At 43.6% G+C, this 10,132-nt stretch overlaps 1 long non-coding RNA gene across 1 annotated transcript; it reads left to right on the forward strand.

Moving 5' to 3' along the window:
* Positions 1 to 3,937: 3,937 nt before the first annotated feature.
* LOC114791814 (uncharacterized) lies at positions 3,938 to 9,730 on the forward strand. Its single transcript, XR_003750045.1, has 3 exons — positions 3,938 to 4,004; positions 8,746 to 8,849; positions 9,641 to 9,730. It is a non-coding gene; the product is annotated as an uncharacterized LOC114791814 (long non-coding RNA).
* The last annotated feature ends 402 nt before the right edge of the window (positions 9,731 to 10,132 follow it).

A 10,132-nucleotide genomic window follows, 5' to 3' on the forward strand; every position in this document is an offset into this window, starting at 1 on the left:
CTGGTCTGCCACGTGTCAGTTTAATTAACCAAACTGTCATGGTTGCTCAGCGCTCTGTTTGGTGTGTGTATGTGTGCACATATATAGAAATGTGATTCATATGTCAACATCATATGTACTTTTTTGTGCGTTTGGCCCTCAATCAAACCTTATTTTATAAATAAATAAATAAGACACGGTGCTCCAGTTCCGTGTGTTCCACACCATAGTTTTATGTTTATCTCATGTGGATTCCCTGTAATTCCCTGTCGCAGCCTGGGATCTAGAGAACCAGAAGTGTGAATGGGCCCTATTATGCTGTTTGTAGGCCTGCGTTTGCCATTGTTCTGCATTGCACAAAGAGACTTGAGTTTAATAAATAATTACAAAACACTGTAAGTGAGTAGGCAGATGAACACATCACTCAGGTTACCCGTTGTCATGACTCCGGGTGTAATGGGGAAGGAAGCATGACATTGTTAAATATATTTAATATAACAAACACAAAGTAAACAATGGCCAAAAGGAAATAAATACAGACCCATGTGACTATTTGCCAGGAACTGCAACAGACACATGGAATGCACGTTGTTGCTGCATGCATGCACTGTTTTAATGAGTCCGTAATGACGTTGGAGTGATCAGGTGCACCAGCATTTTTTTTCAGAATGTTGCTGCTGCTACAAAGGAAATGATGTTGGTCAATGAAAAATGTTAAATGTTCTGCCAGAATAATATTTTTTAAAAATTATAAAAAAATGATCTCCCCACCTGCAGTTAATGTGGTCTTAAATCTCTGTGCATGCGTGGTAATGGTTGTCACATTTTTCCAGCCACTGTAACATTTTGGGAAGTGACACAAGTGTCCTCGGAGGGTTCGGACCATGAAATTCAACAAGATACTTATTCAAAGACTTGCAACTCAGACTCAGGTCAATTATATAGAACAGAAGGCTGCTATTGGCAGGAGGCTACCAGGGCCAAACATGTTTCCTTACTTTTTAAAAAAATCCTTATTTACAGATTTAATCATAAATCGTAGTCTGAATTAGGTTAATGAGATGGTGCTCCAGTTAAAAGTCTTGTTAGATAGAGGTAGTCACACATAACACAATATATATATATTGGTTGTTTGTTAGACTAATTCCACAGAGAGATGTGTGAGATTTACACTTTATATGCATAGACTGCATACAGTGGTGAAAAAAATCTTTATTATATCTGTGTGCATCGCAAAAATTCCATTAAATCCCCTGGAGGAAATGGCCTCATACAGACAAAGCAAAGAGGCTGACAGGGATTCTGCACTTTTTATCACCACTGCAGCATCGGAGTTAATCCGACTAAAAGACACATCACGTATTTCGATCTCATTCTCTTTAATGATATTGCTTTCATTGTGTGTAATTGCACCAAAAGGTTAATTGAAGTACCATTCTGCCTTTAGATTCATTATTTTGCTCCTAATCCATTGGAAGCAGGCCTGTTTACCCCTTCATGCCTGTTGTGATTGATACAGCATACAAGCATATTTGTGCTGCCAAGTCCACCAATGCTGGAAATTCTGGGCCATTGTGTGGAGATGAGTATGGCAGAGTGGGATCTAATGAGCATGTATTAATGAACAATGACAGCCCGCTGCTTTCATATGACCATCCAATAAAGACCCATGTTTCATTGAATACTGCAATTAAACTCTTTATGAGCACATAAAGGAGGTGGGTTCAAGATGTCTTGGTTTTTGACCGATTTTTAAGAGGATTTTTATGGTATTTTTCATTTTACATATTTGTATGTTTAAACTTTCATTACACCATAGTAATTCTATCTATGATATTTTCCGTTAGTTCTGCTTCTTGCAATGATCTTTTTTGTTTTCATCTCTGAAGCGCACTGGTTTTCTTAACAAGCATCCCTCAGAATTCCAAGTATGTGGAGAGCACCAAAATAAAGCAGAGCGCACACACCCTCCAAACGAGACGTCACTGAAAGCGAAATGTGGTGGATGGTTCTGCCTCGAAACCATTACCATTAGCGTCATGGCGCCTAATGAGCATCCAGCGGCGCGTGGCTGCTCCTGTCTGCCGGAGCACAAAGGAGTCCCAGTGGACCAGCACACTCCCTGACTCACTCAATGCTCCCAATGCACACGTTCAAAAATGAAGTGTGCTCAGTTAATACACCCCTGCCTTTTCCCCATGCAATTACATATTTACTCAGCACAGCCATCATTACTTCTGCACTTTTTGTGATAAGCAAGAAAAAAAAAAAAAGCAAAGCATAACAAGAATTTATCACAGGTTGGAAACATCAAAATGCAACTATACTGCTGTTCCGCAGCACCTCGGTGAACATGCATTTATTTCCCTGCTTGGTTCTCCACTTATTTTCAGCAGGCCACAGCCTGTGGTTTCATTCTGTTCTGTATGCGGGGTTCGAATTGGCCTCTCTGGAGCGGGAATTTTTCTGCATCTACACCAGCTACTGTAAGCATTTCTTACATGAAAAGTGCAGCTCATCCGTGCGGATATCATATATTGCTCATGCAGTCAGCAGCCGGTAATCTGTCACACAAACAGCACCCGTAAGACTCTGTATTTGATCGGGTTGGAAATGGAGGGAAGATGCTGCTGACAGGACTCTCTGACTCTAAAGAGTTGTGAAGAAACTGCAGCGACCTTTCAAACCTCCCAATTGAAAGCAAGGAAACACCCATCTAACAGATGATACAGAGAGGATCTAAATAAGCCAGCAAGTGTCAGAGGGCCGACATTGACTCTCACTGGAAATTCATGAGTGTGGACCCTGGGTCGGGCATGGTCTGAGACAGAAGGCAGGATGAGTGTATCTAGAATCCCCCCGTATGTATTATTTATAGAAGTTAAATGCACTGGACATCTTCCTGTCTGTCCTGGAACTTGATGGCCTGGGCTCATCTGTAGCAGAGAGATGGGAGTCTTTTAAAATAAACACACACACACACACACTCTGCAGCCATTGCATTAATCCGTCATATTAGAGAGCAGATGCATTAATCATTGACAAGCGGTGCAGTGTGGCGGATGATGGACTCACAAGGCGGTGCGACCCCCAGGGGACGGCAGAGCAGTGCAAAGGGCCCGGCGTCACACACCGGCACACAGCTGTCCCCTTCGCGGGACTCCGTTTCCCTGCGAGACAGCAGCACGGAGCAGATTCCACCATTAAAGCGTGGAGAGCAGCCAGCCAGTCCCTCCTTGCCATCTGTGGGTCCACTGTTCAAAATCACAGTGTGTGTGTGTGTGTGGGGGGGGTGTCACCGGGGACCCAGAACGTATTTAATTATACCATTTCCTTACTAATCTATTCCCACGCAACACAGTAATCCAGTGTGCTGCTATGCCATGAAGGTGGTGATTTAATCACAGAATGGGAAATACATTCACATGCATCCACATGCAAATTGCAGCGTGAAAATTGCGGGTGTAATCTGGGTAAGACCTGTAAAACACACTCTGCGGAGGCCGTTATGCATCAGCAAATCAGCACAGCTCAGTATGGAGGCCTCGGCCCCTCACGTTATTATCTCTGTGTGCTCTTTTCGAGTCGTGTCGAGACAGGATCCAGTTCCTGCCTGGCCACTTTCAGCTGCTTTTGAATCTGAATGTGTACTTAAGGGATTTCCTTCAAGGCTTTGTCTGCCGGAGGCCGTAAAACAAGCCATCTCCCTGCCGGCCTGCGGGAAGCGGCGCGGCGCACCTGCAGCCTCCCGCTTTTTCAGGGCGTGTTCGTCACTGCCCTCGTGATCCGTTTGTGCCGGGCTCGCTGTCAGCGCGGAGGATTAGAGCGTGGCGTGACTGCAGGCGCGCCGGCATTTCCATTCAGCCTGTCTGGAAGTGATTGAGGGGCGGGGCGTCGGGGCCGCCGGAGCCGTTGCTGATTCTGCCCCGCCGACCGCCAAATCACAGCAGATGAAAAAGTGGTAAAACATCCAGGGTTCCTTCTCAAAGCAAAAGCTGGAATATTTCTGGCCGCTGTTTGAGAATGTAAGTTTGCTCTGATCGTTTCTTGGGCGTCTCCACCGGACAATTCCGGACGTTTCCATGGCGTGTGTTCAGCTATAGATTCAGAAAGGAAGAGAGGGAACCTACAGGGCTGCTTGCATCTCCTTTAAAGCGCGTTGGATCCCTGCATTCCTGCTCGTCTCCGCCGTGGTTGAGGGATGGTGTGGAGCCGTTAAAGGTAGCTGGCAGCATCTGCAAATTAGCCCCGCAAAAACTGGCGAGCGGTCGGCCGATAAATGAACATAGTTCACAAGTCAGTCGGAAGCAGGGAGTGATGCCCTTTTGTAACACTAATTGCCCCTTAGCATGCAAACACCAACTTTGCGTTTCATTGTTTCATTTTGTTGAAATTTAACACGGTTGCCAACTTTTGAAAACCAGCATCGAATGGCTATTCCACGGCTGTAATGTTAAATAATGAAAATAACTGTTAGCAAGTTCACGACAAGTGAATTCATGCAGGGCTGCCATGGTAAATATGGTGTCCTGAAGGCAGCAGAAAAACTGCCCCAAAATCTCTATATACATTTTTTGCCATTAAATCTCTATGTACATGGCCAGGAGCACTAACTCAGCTCCATAATATGACAGATCTTGGGTGGTCCTTTTATTCTCTGGACCAGAGCACACAACATCCATTTCTTATTAAAAAAAAAAAAGAACAATATTGATCCTTCTGTCCACAGTGAACGTTTCCACTGTGTGATGGTCCATCCCAGATGCCTCGCAAGCAGAAAAGTCAATGGCTTTTACTGGACGATGTTAACATAAGGCTTCTTTTTTGGCACAGAAAAAATTTTACCTGCCATTTGTCGATGACTTGCAGTGTTTAACAGAGGTTTTCCAATGTAATCCGTCTGATTTACTGATACGTTCTGTGGTACTTTTGGGAGTATGTGTACTCATTGCATCTACAGTTCTGTACCTTCACCCCTTCACGTCCTTAATCTGCATTTTATTACAAGTGTGATGAATGAGTACAGGGAGAAAAGAGAATGGTGCAAAAATAGCTCTGCCTTTTGGTAATTGATAGATGGGTTTATTGTTTTACGGGCACGATTAGACACATGCATTGCAAAGCCGCATTGTTGTTGTTCGAAGGGTTAACCAAGGTTACAGCTACACTATCTGCATCCCTATGAGGTTAATTAGGATCAAAGGAGGCTGGAGCTTACTTGGGTTTGACCTGAACACCCCTGTGAACTTGGCTGGGTGTAAGAAGCCCAAATCGCCTGCATCATACTGCGTCCACCAGAATAAACCTTCACTCTGCGGGTAGAGCACAAACGGGTGGTTTGATGGAGCAAACAGCATTTTTAGACCATAATCTGTGTATTGTTATATTAAGAGAATACACCAGTGAGGATCCGTAAGATATGTTTGTAGCACAATTACAAATTGAGTTTGTGTCTCCTTGTCCCTTTAAGCAGAAATGGTCCTTGGAGTTTATCTGTTCTCCTCAAGGTTCAATTTTCTCCAGTCTGTTGAACTGAATGGTGCAGTTCCTCTTGCCCACGTTAAAACACTTAGATTACTTTCATCTGGAGAAGATGGATGTCTTTTATATAAGCAAAGGGGCAAAAGGGTCTCATCACTCATTATAATGGGAAGACTTTGGGAATACTGTGTATTTGCTACAAATATATGGCACTTTATACATTTGTGGATTGCACTCTGCGTGTAATGTTGTGCTGAATCATTGCTATTTGGCAGAGGCATAGCTCCCGGAGCTTGGACGGCTTTATTCAATTACGTGCTTTGGCACAAAAAAAAAACAAAACATTTTTGTTTTTTAGCATTTTGTCCCATTTTTGCCTTTCATAAGTTTCGAGGTGTGATGAAACTGTGTTAACAGAACTGACATTGCCCAGATATCTGAGCGATGTCGGGGGGGTGGAAGAGTTTATTGGAGAAAGGTTCATTGGAAAAAACAGGAATTCCTTTCAGCCCATTCAACCACAGCCTCTCATTACATGGCTATTAAACGCTCTTGAGGAGAACACATTTGCTGACTCAAGCAAGCCAAACAGCAACTAAATCATAGCTTCTCCACACATAAATGCTCAAACGTCCCTCAAGCTTCTAATTGGGAGCCTGTAAAGGGCTTCTTGATTGTACCATTTGGACTTTATTGCAAAAATCATTAGAGGTCCTTTTCACTCCTGGGTTCTTGTTAGTTTTAAAAAAGAGACACGCCGGCTAAGTATGTTTTTATTACTCTGCACCCCAGCATTGAGGCATATGCTAATTTATGGTAATGTTTTCATTTGCAACTTTTTTCCTTTTTATGGAGGAAATAAAGCTCCGTTTTCACGCATGAACGTCCCTCTTGTGATCGTCACAATGAGAGCTTGTTTTGTGGACTTAGGACAAAATGGTCAGGAAGTATCACTTGAAAAGAGAATAGCGGGGGTGAATGGAGTCAGATGAGCGGGACCACCCCTGTACCTGTATGCAAACAAAGGGTTCATCTACTGCGATCTGAGCCAGACAGGAGGACTGCGAGCTGCGGGGGGTGAGGGGGAGTCTGACCTTTCCTCCCCTGACCCAAATGAGCAACTACTAAAGACCAGTACAATAACGAATCAATTACTCGGATAAAAAAAGTTTAATTGAATTCAAGCCTTTCTTGCTCCACGTTTTTTTTAATTTAATTTTTGTAAATGTTCATTTCCTTTCTTGGCTGTGTGCACAGTGACAGTGTCTTTACCTTTAACTTTATGTACGGTGACTAGAAATGAGCATGAACAGAAACGTAGATCAAGCGTCCACCTTTTTCTGGGCCGAAGATCTAATTGGTTGCTGGTTGTAAAAAGACAACAAAAACATCACAGAGATTTGAAATGACAGGGTGTTTCCCTGCCATAAATAATAAAAACGCATTTCCAAATGGTGTTTTATGAATAATGTAGCTGAGAAAATTAATAATTAATATGCTGTCTGATTCATTTGTGTCGTTGTACAGCATATTTTACGTCAGATTCCTGAAATTATTCAGACACTCGTTTTCAGTTATGTGGTTCTACTGAGTCATTTACCGCAGCCCACGTCACTTTGTAATAATGCAGTGCTGGTATTCTTTTCACCGCTGTCAGGTTATTTTAACATTTCCACAAGAAGAAGGAGAAGGAAAATAAGGCGGGAAAAACATTTGTACTTGTTCCCAGTGGAACTTGAGAAATCCAAACTAGTAGTCTGCAATATAACTATGCATTTCATTTTAGTAGCATTGCTCTGCTGCCACAGATGCTGTAAATGATATTTATATAATATCCAGAGCATTCATAAACTCGCTCCTTGTTTTTTCTTCTTCTACATCTTCTGCTGTAGACGTGTAGTGATTGTAAAATTGGCATTGATTTAACTGTCAGACAAAAAAAAAAATAAAGAAAAACATTTCATAAGAAAACAGAACAAATCCATCAAACTGGAGTGGACATACAGAAACCTGCTGCATGGTGCAAGATCTAAAACAAGAACGCCACTCAGCATCAGACTAAAGCTTTTGCTGCATTTGAATTCGGCAATTCACACCATGCTGGGTTTTATCTGCTGTGCATTTCATGAAACTGCTTTCCATAGAAAAAAAGATCTAAAAGCTCATCGAGAACAAGCCTTGATTCATTGTGGCAAAACAGCACTTCCTGTTAAAAGGTGCAAACCTTGAGCAGAACCACTCACAGGAGGAACCCGTCTCCGTGAGAGCTGCAACAGGGCACAAAAGCAAAGCTGCGAGCAAACAAGAGAGCCACATTCATGTGCGCAGCCTTGCAGTCCACTGCTGAGACAAGAGCTCCGGACCACACGTGGAAGACAGAGACAAAGCGGTGATATTAGTAAAGCGTGCAATAAGGAAAATGTCAGCAGAAGGAAACTGGAGTGGCACAACTCTGAGATGAAAGGCCAGCACAAGTGTAGGGGGACGCCTGAGGCTGTTCCCAACACAACGCAGCAGGCATGATGGGCAGAAATGTCAGGCCACGCCAGGGCAACGGTGCTGACTGATCAGTCAATCATCAGAGACTCCTCACTTAGCGTCTGACCTCCAGTCCCCCAGCTCGCAGGGTTCACGTCGGATTTCAGAACGACAGGAAATGGAGCTTATTATGGACCAATTAAGCAGCATGCTGCAGCGTTTTGAAGCTCTTGTGTGGCCTGTGAGGAGAGAAATTAAGTTCTTTGACCAGGACGAGGAAAAAAAAAAAACCCTGAAACGTCTACCTTGCTTTGTGATGTAGTTGTTGACAGCAAAGGTGCATGAGGATGGTGTTAATAACCTCTAAGGTCTCAAAATAAGTATTTTTATTCCACCAGTCTCAATTAGACCTTTTTTATTGTTAGTTCCCGCACTAGGTCTTTCTATGTGTAGAAAGAAAACCAGCTGAACACTGAACTTTACTCAGTGCTTCAGAAAAATGCATGAGTCACATACAAAGATACTTTTTAAGCGAGACAAACAAGACAAACAATATCTGCTGTTTTTCACTCCAGTTATTGCTTGTAATATTTGGATGCATTTCTTTAGTGTTGGAAGTGCGTAGCCATAGATGGCTGAGAGGAGCACGGCCAGTTTGTTGGCTGTGCTGCCTCTTGTTTACCTCCTGCATTATTGTCCAAGGTCTTTGATAGTTGCGCTTAATGCGACTGGAAAGCCGTCCAGATTCAACACAGATTTTTTTCGACACCTGGGCTGGACGCCAAAACCTGTTTTTCTTTTTTCCAGGTGAGGCTGTGGGTCACCTATTCAGATGATGCAGCTGCACGACTGAATTGACTATGGTGGCACATGACCAACAGCGTGTAGCAGCTGCTACATCTCCTTGACCTGTAAGACAAAAGGCTTTGTGGTGGATGGCACACAAATAGGCAATCAAGTCTGGAAAAATCTTTTTTAAAATTACAGACTGAATACATTTCCATACAATACATTGTTATAGTAATATAATAAGCATTCAGAATACTTATAAAATAAACATCAAGTACATTTTTTTGCAATGCCTGTGTGAATTTGTCTATACATTTTTGCATGACATCATCAACATGTATTAAATATCAGCATGTGTCATGGACCGAAGCTGCTGGGCACCCAGCTAGTCGAGGTTAGGGTGATCATTTCTAGCTGTGATCAGGGCCCTTTATATGATGCATGAGGGAAACAGGAAGTATTCCTGCATTAACGCGTCTTCTGTTCGCATAATTCACGGTAATGGTAGGCTGATAGTTGTCACATGCTGCCTGTGTTCTTTGTTGTTTGAGCCATCACGCTCTTTTGCTTTCTGTTTATAATAAATATTATTTCTCTTTCAAATATTTAAAAAAGTTTCCACATCCCCTCCTTATAAGAGGATAGAAGAATAAAGGACATAGTGGACAGTTAGTCAATTTCCCAGTCCTATTCCAAGCATCTGAATAAAGAATGTTATCCAAATTCCGAACATTTCAAGATAAGAGCAATAGCCTCCCACATGGGTTGAATGCTCTCACTTTTCAAAAAAATCACCTACAGCGGTGCCAACTGACTTTATAGTTCACTTTCTTATTTGGAAACAGCCAAATGTCATCTGCAATGCATTTTTGCCACCAAGCCAAATAAGGCTTAGGTCCAAATTTTTCCCCAGATAACTGCAATAGCCTGCAGGCTCCGTTGGCTGCCGGACACGCCCAGGCAGACCAGGTAATGGGTGCAGCGACCCAGAGACCCAAGGAACCCCACCAACTGCCAGGGACCCAACAGAGCCAGGAGGGCCAGAACCCACCAAGCAGTCCCCGGGAGTGAGCCAGTCTACCACTGGGCAGCCGGTCCGAGAAGCTGAGAACCACCAACGAACCGGCGGTCGGGCATCATCCACCGGCAGGAAGTACTGAGGGGAGGAATTGTCTCCCACCCCTTGGGTAGCATGAGATGTGAGATGTGAGGACCTGACCTGCCACATAGTCATAGTCAAGCAGGAACCCACAAACACAAGCATACGTTCCCCCCCTCATACACACATGTGTGCACACATTCACACTCCCCATACCCACACTCTAATCTCCCAGATCCAGGGACGACCACCCCCAGAGGGGCAGTTTACCCCAGACCCAGGAGGGGTCTCCCTTCACCCTGGGGT

Source organism: Denticeps clupeoides, chromosome 6 (assembly GCF_900700375.1).
Source record: "Denticeps clupeoides chromosome 6, fDenClu1.1, whole genome shotgun sequence".
In the NCBI taxonomy this organism is placed as follows: Eukaryota; Metazoa; Chordata; class Actinopteri; order Clupeiformes; family Denticipitidae; genus Denticeps; species Denticeps clupeoides.